At 37.0% G+C, this 14,274-nt stretch overlaps 1 protein-coding gene across 8 annotated transcripts in view; it reads left to right on the forward strand.

Annotated features, from left to right (window-relative positions):
- The window catches only part of CDK8 (cyclin dependent kinase 8), a 126,161-nt gene that overhangs the window by 72,739 nt on the left and 39,148 nt on the right, over positions 1-14,274 (forward strand). The gene's annotated exons all lie outside the window — the stretch shown is intronic.

Raw genomic sequence — 14,274 nt, forward strand, 5'->3', positions numbered from 1 at the left:
ATTTTTTTTAGTTTCTCCTTTGGGAAAGCTCTTTCTATTGGTGTGGCATAGACAAGTTCTCTTTGACCTAGCGATAGTGTGGGACGCTTCATTTTGGAGGTCTCCCCGTTTTTTAGTGGTGTGCCAAGAGGTGGGGGCCAGTGGGAGCAGTGCGCCCTAGATGCCAGCATCAAAGGGATGCACCGCCTGAAGGTGACTTAAAAATAATAAACAGACTTTTATAAGAGGATAAACAGGGGGACACCTGGGTGGCTCAGGCGGCTGAGCGTTGGGCTTTGACTCAGGTCATGATCTCGTGGTTCTTGACTTCAGGCCCTTCATCAGGCTCTCTGCTGTCCACGCAGAGCCCACTCTGCATCCTCTGTCCCCCTTTCTCTCTGCCCCTCCCCTGCTCACGCTCTCTCTCTCTCTCTCTCAAAAATGAACATTCATTTAAAAAACAAAAAAACATGAAAAGAGGTTTACTTTCGATTGTCACCATATGCTGGCAATTGGGAACAGTGTCAGTGATAAAATACTCTCGTTCTCTGAGAAAACCATTCCCACTCCTCTTACCCCTCTCATCTGCCACTGCTGTCTGTTTAGTTGTTTATTTACCCAAAATATTTTCCGACCTGTAATGTATTGTCTGAGTACTGCTACCTCCTTTGACTCCCCCACTTAGAGTGAAAGCTCTTGAATCATTTGTGTATGACTGTTCACACCTAAGTCTCTTGTGCATTGTAGACACACAAGGGCCCACGGAACCATTGGGTCATTAAAGTGGTAACATCTGCCCCCAGTCAGGATCTTACCGGTTCAGGTGCTTACTTCTTGAATCAGTCCTCAGTTTCTGTAAGAAAGATTCGCTATCATAGTTTTTGTTAAAATGTGTCCACCTTCCTACTAACTAAAAAGTAAATTTTGGAGTTTTGATGGTATGTAGTGCTCAACTATAATTACATTAGATATTCATATTTGTAGCAAAAAAGTACTTACTCTGAAGGATGTTCTTCAGAAGCTGATAACTTGACTTTAACTCTCTCAAATATTGTTATTTGCAGATGAAATACTTATCCTGTTAGAACAAATATAATTAATGGCTAATTATATTCCTTGCTTCTTTGCAGTCAGGTTTAGATGAAATGTGGCAATACTGACCTAAACAGACGATGTAAGATTTCTAATGTTACGAATTGCTGACATGCCACGAGAAACATCAGACTAAGATGGATAATTGGCACAGACTCCCTAAAAATATCATTTTAATAATGCCCTAGAATGTTATTGAAAGTTTGCTTAATAAAATTGTCTTCATCATTAATAGAAATAATGATCTGAGATGGTAGAATAATGACGTTCTTTGCTTGATATGTGCAGTTGAGCTTTAACAGTTAATAATCCTATTTAATAAATACAGATTAATTTCATCACTATTAATCATCACATAGTAGCAGATCAGTTACTGAGGTCTGTCGTCCTTGGTGAGAAATAGAAATTTAATAATTCTGAAACTCTGGTTGGACTGAAGTCGGTAATAATTGCATATGTGTGTGGATGTTTTATGAAGAATGGGCCTGAGTGGCGCCTGGGTGGCTCAGTCGGTTAAGCGTCTGACTGGGTTTTGGCTCAGGTCATGATCTCACGGTTTGCGAGTTCGAGCCCCCATCAGGCTCTGCGCTGACAACGCGGAGCCTGCTTGGGAGCCTCTCTCTCTGAGCCTCCACTGTTCACACACACACTCTCTCTCAAAATAAATAAATAAACTTTAAAAGAAAAAGAAGAAGAATGGGCCTGAAAGGAAACACATGAGATATTTATTTTTGTGCAATAATTTGGGAGTCCAAGTCAAACTTTTTTGGTTTTAGAACATTAAAATATGTATGTATAAGTTGGTTTGCTTTACACTTAATCTATTTGCCTTAACTAGAGATAAATAAAAACAAAGATATATGTGTTAGCTTTGTTCTTCCCTTTGACTACACTCTTTCCTTTCTTTTATTCTCCTCTCCTTGGGAAATGAAAATAGTCTGACCAACAGGCTATAGTCCTGGTTCTGGCCCTAACGTTTGTATTAGGATCCTCCAGAGAAACAGAATGTGTATGTGTGGAGAGGCAGAGATTTATTTTAAGGAGTTCCCTCGGGGAAATTGTAGAGGCTTGGTGAGTCCAAAATCTCTAGGGTAGGCCAGAAGGCTGGAGACTGAGGGGAAGAGTTGCAGAGAAGTCCAAAGGCAGTCTGCTGGCGGAATTCTCTCTTACTCAGGATAGGTTAGTCTCTGCTCTATCGTGGCGTTGGCCTCTGACTGAATGGGTAGGGCCCAGCCGTGACATGGAGGGTGAGCTGCTTTTCTCAAAGTCTAGCAATTTAAATCTTAATCCCATCCAAAAACACCTTCACAGAAACATCCAGAGAAAGGTTTGACCAAATGTCTGAGCACCATGGCCCAGCCAATTTGACACATAAAATAACCATCCTGTACAAATGAGTAAACAGAGGCACAGAGTTGAAGGAACATGGGACCAGTTAATTCCAATTTTTACTCCCCAATTATCTGCTTATATAAAAAAGGAGTACTGGGTTAAAGAATATTAAGATTTTTTTGCCCGATGCTATAAGGAGGAACTAAGTGTGAAATCTTAACGAAAGCTTTGAATAAAGATAAACTTAAGTGAGTCAGAATAAGGAAAAGTTTGAAGTCTGTTAGCCTGTTGGATTGAGTTTGGTGGTTTTTCGGAGCATGAATAAAAAGACATTAAACACCAAATCCTATCTGATACTTTCTGTGTAGAAGCAAAAGTGTGATTTGGCAGTGGTGTCTGAAGTCTTTCCTCTTAAAAGGTTGTCCTTCTTGACTGAATTAAAGCGCATTGGCAAGGCCATGAGAAGTTGTCCCTACTAGTGCCTCTGCTGTGACCATTTCAGGTCACCCAGCCACCCAGCCAACTCCCTCTCTTGTCTGTCCTCTTTTGTAGAAAAGATTAGTTTTTATATAACTTTCTAAATTTAAGATTGGTTTTCTTGTGCAGTTGTGAAATAAATGTCTAAGTCAGGTTTCTTTTTTAACTAGGAGACATTCTGTGATTGGGTTAAAATTTGAAAATCTCTGTTAAGTGTATGCACGCTAGTATTTGTGAATTGAAGTGAAAGCTGGCTTTAATCTTCTTTCCTTCCATCTCACTCCATATACCTGTTTCCAGCCAACTCAGAGATTTCCCTGTGTACTTGAACCCCCTCTTCCCGTCATCTCTAGTCATCTGTCTCGTTTAAAATTCTATTCCTCCTTTAAAGCGCTGCTCCTGCTACCCCACCAATAAAGCCCTCCCTGATCACCCTAGCTAGGAGTGAGAATGTTTACATCTAAAGTCCCATAGCAGCTATTTTGAATTACCCAAGGGGCACTTAAACTAGTTTTGGAAGTATGTTCTCTATTTGATTATAAGTTCCTGAGGGCAAAGACTGGGTTCCTCTGTGTTTGTATCCCTCCCAGTGCCTAGCAAAATACAGTCGGTATATACAGTATTGCTTATGTTTGTTGAATGAATGAACTAGCTCATTTGTAGCAGAAACAAGGTGGCTTCCAAGATGGTTCTCCATAGGTTATTTCTGCTACCACCTAATGTTTCTCCCTGTCTACAGATGTGTGCACGCTCCTTTTTACAGCCTACTGAAGTGAAAGAGGGCAAAAAAAAAACCAAACAAACCCTTTGTTCATAATTTTTAATTCTTTTCAGCAGCCTTCCTCTTTCTACCTAGAAGAATTCTGCTCTTATCAGTCAGTCCAAAGACCATTCAGCTAATGATATCGATCTGTTGATTTCTTTTATCACACTCTTTTTCTACCCAGTATTTTTGTTTCACCCAGTGAAACCTATTTCCTGACCATTTACCTATTTATTCGTGTTCTCTTTATGTCATTTATTTTTTCCAGTGTTTTTCTTAAGGTTAGGACATCTCCATCGTAGTTCATTTACATCCCTTACTTTTTTTCAAAAACATCTTCAAGTCCCAAGTGTGTGAATTATTCTTTAGTTGTGGATAAGGCAGCAGTACCTACCTTGTGAACACCCAGCAGTTCTGAACTTAGAACTCTCATTTCACTTTTATACTACATTTAAGTGACCAGTTCATTACTGGTCACAATGTAAATACTTTAATTTCTAGCTAATAGTTATTCACTTTTAATTTTGTAGTACACTTAGTGTTGGCTGAATTTTATGCTTTTGTTGAAAATAGTCATCCACCCATATCAGCCAGACCATAGAAATGGTTTACACTTAATTCAACTCTAAATGTTAAGGACTTGGGCTTTCAACATATTTCCTAGGGAACTTAGGAAAGTAGAGTGCTAGTTAATAAAACTGGCCAGTTGACCATTAGTTTTTGTTGAGTATAAATCAAGTTCTCATGGTCATTAATGTGTTCCACTTTTTATTTTATTTTTTTTTAATTTAATTTTTTTTAACGTTTATTTATTTTTGAGACAGAGAGAGACAGAGCATGAACGGGGGAGGGGCAGAGAGAGAGGGAGACACAGAACTGGAAGCAGGCTCCAGGCTCTGAGCCATCAGCCCAGAGCCCAACGCGGGGCTTGAACTCACGGACTGTGAGATCGTGACCTGAGCTGAAGTCAGACGCCCAACCGACTGAGCCACCCAGGCGCCCCAATGTGTTACACTTTTTAAAAAGCTGATATTCAAAATCTCATTTTAATTATTACCCTAATGGCTTTAGCATAATGGTAATTAACTTGGAACTACCAGGCACATAGGGGTATTTTCACCTTGTTGCCCTAAGTGGAGTAGAATATTAAGTGAGAGAGACTGTAACTTTTCATCATAGTTTTTTTTTTTCTTTTTTCATTCAAGCTGAATTACAAGGCTGTATATGAAATTTGGAGTGCTTTGTTGGAGTATCGCAACAAGCTGCTGTAATCGCTCTTGCCCGAAAGCATTTCAAAATAGTTTTTTAGGCCACAGTAAATTTCTTAGAAAATAAATCTCTACAGAGATTTCTTTTAGGAGTATCCCAAAGGGGATGTGCTACTGTGAGAGAAGTACATGATGTGAGATAGCCCAGTGGGCCACAGTGTATACATATGTAAAAGAGGTTCAAGCCATTTCAAAGCTTTCATCTGAAGTAAAAGAAAAAATCTGATAGTGCTGTTGCCCTGCAGTTAATTTTAATTATACTGGGTGGCTTGGAATCACTTGGTGGGGCTTCAGCTGTCCTCGGTGAAGGATGAGTTGGTTTCCTAGCAACCATTAAATAAGATCAAAATCTTTTGAGTGAGCCACTGACTCAAACTCAATTTCATAGGTCCTGCTTTATCTTGGCATCTTACGTATTGATGGTAGCATGATGGATTATTGGGGTATTCTGGATCTGATTCTCTTTGAGTGAAAGATTGCCTGGTTTATTAATTTTGCTTACTGAACACTATATATTTGCTCATGGTGATATGGTTTGTTTTGAAGTGCATTTTTTATTGTCTGCTGAATTCTGTCACTAATAAGTGGAAAAACCGAGAAGCAAAGAAGTTAAATGACGTGATTCTGGCTACTTGGAGAACCGTAACAAAGCTGGATCACTAAATTCAGGGATTTTTCTTCTAGGTTGGTGATTTTTAAATTGCAGGTTGTAAGCCATAAATGAGTCAGGAAAGCACACAACACAACTAGCCCTTTTATTTTTATTTTTTTAATGGAATAGAATAGAAAAAGTATCAGAGTATATCATACGTATTAAGGGCAGTTACTGTTTCATGAAATTTTTGTTTTACTTTTATATGTTTATATGTATGTTCATTTAATATTAAATTGTTTTCTTGCTGTGGGTATTTGATATGGTTAGGAAAAGAGAAAAAAACTTAGTCAAATCTTTAGAAAATACTCCCAAATTATAGGTACTTTGATGTTTTGTGCACACTCCTTGACAGTGATGATAAAATTATTTTGAATAGCAGCCGCCCATTAGGGAAAAAAAAAATTCAAACTAGGGTTTATATATGGGCACGAGAATTTCAGGCAGGTTTCCCTTTCTTCCTTTAGTATCTTTTAAATTGTCTGAATTGCTTGCAGTTAACATATATTATTAAAATCAGGAAAAAAAAAGTGTTTCATGTGGACTAGAAACTGAGGAAAATGTCTGTTTAGTCTGTTATTGAAGTTCACACGTAACATTCAGTGTAGTTTAGGGTATTTTTATGTTGGTAAAGGATGATGCTATTAAAGAAAAAAAGTAAAAACGTGCATACACTTTCTTTCTGCCCAAAAAGAAGGGCCAATAAATTCTTCGGGGGGGGAGGGTGGGGAATAACAAGCAGAAAGGATCCTGAGATTACTCATATGCTGGAACAGGAGAGCAACAAAATAATTGAACAGTTGGAAGAAAGGAGCCTACATTTGCAGCCTCTGCTCTGTTTTTTGCCCCTTCTCTGTGCTTTAGCTTCCATAAAATGAGTGTGGGGACCGTGTAAGCATGTTTCTTTAAAACAGATTTTGGGAAGAAAAATGCTCTGGGAAATGTCAGGTTTAATCACGCTTGTTACTTGAGATTTCTTTCATTTACTGGGAGCTCCAGTGATTTACTCTGATTTTCTTATCTGTTTGATTGTATAGCATTAAGATTGTATCCATGAAATTTAGGTTTGAGGATAAAGCGTGGGCTTTATTGATAACAGCTGATTGAGGCAAACTTAAATGAGATTTCCATTGATTTTAATTATTATTGTGAATGTCGTGCTTATTCTAAAGCGTGTTTACTTAAATAACCAATTGGAAGTTTTCCTTGAAAATATTTGATTGTTTGTAAACAATGTTTGATTTCTTGACAAATGCCACATTTGCTTAATTTTGATATTAATGTTGAGCATACACAATGGACTGCATTCTATCATATGTAAATAATGAAAAAGTAGCCTGCTTGATTTTACTAAATGGCAGCTGCAAATGTCGTACATTTTATAAAGACACGTTACAAGTTGGCAATAAAAATGCTGCTATTTGGTTTACATGTTGCTTGTCAGGCTACTTTTACATTCTGAATGAGTCTTTTCAGATACTTTATCAACACACTGCTAGAATATTTTTAGTCAAATTTCTCACCAATCAAGAAGGGTTATTCTAAATAATCTCGTCAAGGTTTTTGGTTTTTGTTTTTTTTAAGAGTTTAAGACGATATTTTTGAGTGATCCTGAAAATTCAGTAGAAGTAGAGGATTATCAGAGTTTTGAGTCTGATATATCTTTTCTGTTTTTCTCTTCTTTTGACATAATTGATGGGATACCATCATTATATCATTTACATAACTGCTTGGATATTTTTTAAAAATGTTTTGTTTACTTCGAAGGAGAGAAAGAGAGTGTGCTTAAGCGGGGGCGGGGCAGAGGGAGGGAGAAGGAGAGAGAATCCCAAGCAGGCTCCATGGTGTCAGCACAGAGCCTGACACAGGGCTCAGTCTTATGGCAAGATCATGACCTGAGCCAAAATCAAGAGTCAGATGCTTAATGGACTGAGCCAACAGGTGCCCCAACTGCTTCCATTTTTTATAAACAAAATTGACTATCATCCAGAGCAGTGTGTTTCCAAAAACAGGACAGATTTGGGAAGGTTTTGTTTAAAGGACTTTTGAATCATATTTAAGACAAGAATTTACCAGGTCCCTGATACAAGTTATTACTACTGGATATAGTGTTAATATATCCTTTTTCTCTTTTGGCCTTTAGACTTTTACATTAGGAAAAGAGAAATACATACTGTCTATAGTCAAAATACCAAGAAATGCTTTTTCTAAAAATAAGTTTCAGAATTTTTTGTATTATATTCTGAAAAACATAAAAATTAATATTCCAGTCTAGCTTTCTAATAGTAGAGTCAGGCCTTTTAGAGTATTAGAGTATTATATTGTCTTCTAGACTAATGAAGATTTGTCAAAGTAATTTAATCTTTAAAGATAGAGTATATTAGATAAGGTTTTGTCTTATCTCAGCTAAAATTGTTATCTAAACCTGTTTAGATCACAGGCTCCCTTGGCCAGATATATCTTTCCGTCTTTTTCAGTTTGATAACTGTATGTCTTTACTGGATACAAGCAAATGAGAAATGGTTATATAAGAGGGTAAAAGTAAGTCGTCCTACAGAAATAAGCACATGCAGCTAGCCATATTTCTTTTTTTTTTTTTACATGGTTTTTTTTTTTTAATTTTTTTTTTTCGACGTTTATTTATTTTTGGGACAGAGAGAGACAGAGCATGAACGGGGGAGGGGCAGAGAGAGAGGGAGACACAGAATCGGAAACAGGCTCCAGGCTCTGAGCCATCAGCCCAGAGCCTGACGCGGGGCTCGAACTCACGGACCGCGAGATCGTGACCTGGTTGAAGTCGCTTCAACGGTTGAGGACGCTTAACCGACTGCGCCACCCAGGTGCCCCGTGCAGCTAGCCATATTTCAAAGTCAGTTCAACATAAAAGTGCAGGACTTTGAGTAAATTTTTATAAATGTTCTAATCAACACATAGGATTTTTTTTTTTTTGATTGAGTAAAACTAAAAGTTTCCTCAGGTACAATTAGATATGAAATTAGTAATAGTTATTGAATTAACTGTTGAAGAAATATTTCTTTATTAAAGTTTCCTGCCCCTAGTACAGTTAGGATTTTACTTGTTTTTCAGAGTGTCCCTTTGTTGTAATAACCTATGTCCATTTTTATTATTTATGTATAATTTGCCTTCAGATATATATCATGCCATAGATATAATACTTTTAAGTAGGTGTATAATCTAAGGATCCCTAACTCCCTTTGCCACAATAGATGTGTGAGTTTCTAAGATTAGTTTCAATTCTCTGAATTCATGGCCTTTTCAAACTACAGATAGGCTTGTAATTTAGGTCAGTACAATTCAAGATGCCTATTTAACGAAAATGTAAATGATGGGAGATAGACTGCTAATTTTTTTAATCATTAGTTTAAAAATCTGGGTATGTAAACACCATATACCATTTGAAATGAAGAGCATTTTTTTGTGTTCCCTAATTTCATAAACTAATAGAATAGACTATAAAGTTGGAAGGCATCTTAGAAGTGACCATTCCCATTCCTTACCCGGTGTAGTGATTCTTGGTAATGCATGCGGCAGTAACCATGCTGTCACCATTCAGCATTTCCAGCAGTGACTAGTGTTCTGTCTTAGTACGGTACACTTGTTACATAGCTGTAGGCCTCACGAGGTAGAGTCAAAAAATCAGAATGTATGACCCTGACCTCTCTCTTCTTCTGATTGATCTTCTCTTTTATTTTTATTTTTTTTTCCTTTTGATTAACACCGGCTGGCAAAATCAGGTAGTCTGGGCCTTCATGGTAAGGAGGAAGAGGAGAATCTAAAAATAAAAAAGTAGGTAAAAGGTAGGAAGAAGTAAAGAATAACAACAGAAAAAATTAAGAAGAAAAATAAAGGGTTGCATTCACCCTCGTGGGACTGAGCCCTGCGTCGGGCTCCATGCTGAGTGTGGAGCCCTATTTAAGATTCTTTCTCTTCCCCTGCCCCCTCCCCAACTCCTGCAGGTGCGCGCGCGCGCGCTCTCTCTCTCTCTCTCTCTCTCTCAAATAAATAAATAAATAAATAAATAAATAAATCATTCCTTTTGATCTAGCAATCCTACTTTTAACACTCTCTTATGCATATTGATAATGACAAATTGAAAAAATGTACCTGTGTAACAACTGGAAAATGTGCAAATTGTAACACGCAGAAAAATTGACCTATTGTGTAGCCATTTAAAATTATGTTCATGGGTGGGGGAGCCTGGGGGTCTCAGTCGATCGTCTGACTTCGGCTCAGGTCATCATCTCATGGCTCGTGAGTTTGAGACCCTTGTGCTAACAGCTCGGAGCCTGGAGCCTGCTTTGGATTCTCTGTGTCCCTCTCTCTCTCTCTCTCTCTCTGCCCCTCCCTCGCTCCTGCTCCTGCTGTCTCTCTCCCTCTCTCCCTCAAAAATAAATAAACATTAAAGAAAAATCTTTTTAAATTATGTTTATGGGGGAAGGGAAACAAAAATGAGATAAAAACAGGGAGGCAAACCATAAGAGGCTCTTAAATACAGAGAACGAACCGAGGGCTCTGCTAAGGGGAGGGGCTAAATGGGTGATGGGCATTAGGGAGGGTACTTGGGATGAGCACTCAGTGTTGTATGTAAGTGATGGATCACTGAATTCTGCTCCTGAAATCATTATTACATTATGTTTTAACTAACTTGGATTTAAGTGTAAAAAAGTAATAAAATTATGGTAAGTGTAAGTAATGTTGTTATAACGTTAAGAGAGAAAGCAGATCTCAACATAGTGGAAGTAAAATACTGAGTGAAAAATACGTCAACAAAAGAAAATATACGAAAATATTATGGTTAAATCTGGATGGTAGGGGCGCCTGGGTGGTTCAGTCGGTTAAACGGCCGACTTCAGCTCAGGTCATGATCTCATAGTTTGTGAGTTCCAGCCCCGCATTGACCTCTGTGCTGACAGCTTGGAGCCTGGAGCCTGCTTCGGATTCTGTCTCTCTGTCTGCCCCTCCCCAACTCTCTTGCTCACTCTCTCTCTCTCAAAAACAAATATTAAAAAAAATATTTTAAAAAAATGAGATATTTATTCTAGTTTTAGCTGGAGATAAATTCCTAACCAAGTAAATTCCTGACTATCACTAAAGATATGATAGATATGCTGAAATGTAAAAACAAGAGTAAAAATACTCTTATAGAAAACAATAGTATAAATGCTCTTATAAAATATAAAACGTAAAGTTTGTAGCAAGAAGAAAGTAATATATTAGAAAAATGGCAAAAATAATTGAATCTACCTTTACTAACTAGAATATAGAGAATTGATGTGAATATTTAAGTTTAGTAACCTAAGCCTCCTTAGGTAAATCTAGAGAGAGTAAATCATAACATGCGTATCAATGAAAGATCCTCAAATTAAAATATTTAAGTTATGTATCAAGCTAATAAAAATTATAAAATCTTACATGGATACACATTGCTTTTGGTTTTGAGGATTGCTTTTATCATACTTAATGGTATAAAAGAATGTTGAATTTGTAAAATTGATACTTGAACCTTTCAAGGGCAAAATCTGTTAATGTGTATCCAAAAAAACCTTAAGAATGTTTATAACATTTATGCAAATAATTAGACTTTCTAGGAATTTATCATAGGTACATACAGAAATGTTTGTTATGGCATTATTTTTCTTTTATTAAGAAACTAGGAACAACCTCAACATTTTAATAGGAGATAATTGGTATAAGTTACAGGGAATCCATATGATTCATGAAGATTATATCAGGAAAGTAATTTTCAGACTAAAAAATTTTCATGATATACTAGTAAGGAAGGAGGGTACAAACAATATATTTAGTATAATGCCATTTTTTATTTTTATATGGAGGAAAAAATAAAAAGGCATGATAATGTTTATAGTGGCCCTCTGTTAGTTTAGAGATTATATACAGTTGCTTTGTTTTCAGTCGTCTATTATCAAGCACATTATACTTTCTTTATTTCCCAAGTTATATCCATTGAGCATGTATCCACCTTTGAAATTTAAAAAACAAAACAAACTTTTGTGGGGCACCTGGGTGGCTCAGTTGGTTAAGCATCCAACTCTTGATTTCAGCTCACGGTTCATGAGATCGAGCTTAGTGTCGGGCTCTGGGCTGACAGCAGAGCCTGCTTGGGATGCTGTCTCCCCCTCTCTGTCTGTCTGTCTGTCTGTCTGTGTCTCTCAAAATAAACAAACATTAAAGAAAAACTTCTGGTTTTAGAACAATAAAGCTCTTGATATTACTTGGTCTGATAATTCTACATTTGAGATTTCATCCCAAGGAAATTACCTGGTGTATGTGTCAGGGTGTTTGGGGTTTGAGGGGAGGCAAGTATAATTTATACAAACATTGTCAATGGGAGCATCGTCAGGGTTGATTCCAGAAGTGGGGTTTGGGGCAAGTACAACCAGCTGTCTATTAATAGAAAAATACAATGTAGTTAGTAAGTGTAATGTATAAACATCCAGATTTGTCCAGAAAATAATACTTGGGAAGACAACACAAAACAGTATTACTCACTGATTACTGTTATACTATCAAATATACAAATTAATATTGTTTAGAATAGTATTTGGAATTACAGTGATTTTCAGATTTAAATATAAATTATGTATACTTTTTTTTAGTAAATTTAGTTAAATTCTTTTTTTTAATTTTATTTTTTATCTTTTAAAATTTGCATCCAAATTAGCATATAGTGCAACAATGATTTCAGGAGTAGATTCCTTAATGCCCCTTCCCCATTTAGCCCATCCCGCCTCCCACAACCCCTCCCTCCAGTAACCCTCAGTTCTCCATATTTATGAGTCTCTTCTGTTTTGTCCCCCTCCCTGTTTTTATATTATTTTTGTTTCCCTTCCCTTATGTTCATCTGTTTTGTCTCTTAAAGTTCTCATATGAGTGAAGTCATACGATTTTCGTCTTTCTCTAATTTCACTTAGCATAATACCCTCCAGTTCCATCCCTGTAGTTGCAAATGGCAAGATGTCATTCTTTTTGATTGCCAAGTAATACTCCAGTTGTGTGTGTGTGTGTGTGTGTGTGTGTGTGTGTGTGTGTGTGTGTGTGTATGGATATACACACACACACACACACACACACACACACACACACACACCTCATCTTCTTTATCCATTCATCCATCGATGGACATTTGGGCTCTTTCCATACTTTGGCTATTGTTGATAGCGCTGCTATAAACATGGGGGTGCCTGTGTCCCTTCGAAACCGCACACCTGTATCCCGTGGATAAATGCCTAGTAGTGCAATTGCTGGGCGATAGGGTAGTTCTATTTTTAGTTTTTTGAGGAACCTCCATACTGTTTTCCAGAGTGGCTGCACCAGCTTGCATTCCCAAAATTTAGTTAAATTCTTAATAATGAAACTGGAACTATTTTGAAAACTAAAAGATTTTTGATATCCTGTCTCTGCCCCTTAATACCTCTCCCTTAAGATGTATTTGATCTCCTTAATGTTACTCAGTTTTCTAGTCTTCGAGTAATAGGTACTTTTTTTCTTATTGGGCACTTTATTAGATTCTTTGCTTAAACTATGGTTACAACATACCTTAAAACTTTACAAAAATACAATTAAATAAATCCAACTTGGAAAATACATTTCCATCTATAAGAAAATATACACATATATGTATTAATATGTGCACCCACACATTCTTTATTAGGAACAAATGAGATCTAGCTTTGCTTTAAAATTAAAGTTTACTTCTGTTGCCATGTTTCTGTTCTGTGCCCCCATGTTTCATTGTTAATGACATGAATATTGTTTCTGGTAGTCTGTGACAGTAAGAAAATGACTGTTGTGTCAGTGAAAATAGGACATTATATTCCAGATTGATCTTGTTGCACTTAAACTAGTATTTTATGCCTCAGTTGCCTAAAATGGACAGGTTAAGAATTTTGTAAGTTAAAAATTCAAAATTTATAGTTTTACAAGATAGCAATTTTAAACTAATAATGTGAATCATGTTTATTATCAGAAATACTTATGATGATCTTATTCACAACTTGGTGAAAGACCATTTTATTTACTTTTGTATCACCTAGATGAAAACAAAAAGTAGAGTAGTAGTCTGGACTGGAGGGATGTAGGAGAGGCTTATTGAGAAGAATTGTCATCTGTTATTAGCATGATTACTGCCATGTAGTTAATGCTTGTTTCAAAGTATCTTGATTAGCATTGACTCTGACAAAGAACCTAATTCCATTCTCCCTAAAAGAGGACTTGTTAGGTAAGTAAAAGATTCGTCAGTGCACCCATGTGTTTCGATGCCCTGGTGCATGCTGTCTCCATCCCCCGAGAGGGTGCAGACCCAGCCTTGCACTGGTTTAGTAGAGGACATTAGTAAATTCTGGAGGCACCGTCTCCCGTTGCTTATCTTCCAGACCAGCTCCTGAGCTTTCACACGTCAGCTGTCATCACCTGTCATCACCTGTGCAAATCCTGTCCTTGCCTGAATTTACCCTACCCATTAGTCTAAACTGTCTGCCCCTGGCTTGCTGCTCTGTTGATCTCTAGGCCTCACTGCCTCTTAGTTCCTCAAATACAGGGATAAATGTAGAGTATTTGAACTGTTGACTGTAGAGGATGAAGTTACTGGTTATAAAGTAACATCTGTTTTCTCATCAGGAAGCAGAATTTGTTAAAAAATTCTATATGGTTTTTTTTTTTTTTCGAATTTA

Source organism: Felis catus, chromosome A1 (assembly GCF_018350175.1).
Source record: "Felis catus isolate Fca126 chromosome A1, F.catus_Fca126_mat1.0, whole genome shotgun sequence".
Taxonomy (NCBI): Eukaryota; Metazoa; Chordata; class Mammalia; order Carnivora; family Felidae; genus Felis; species Felis catus.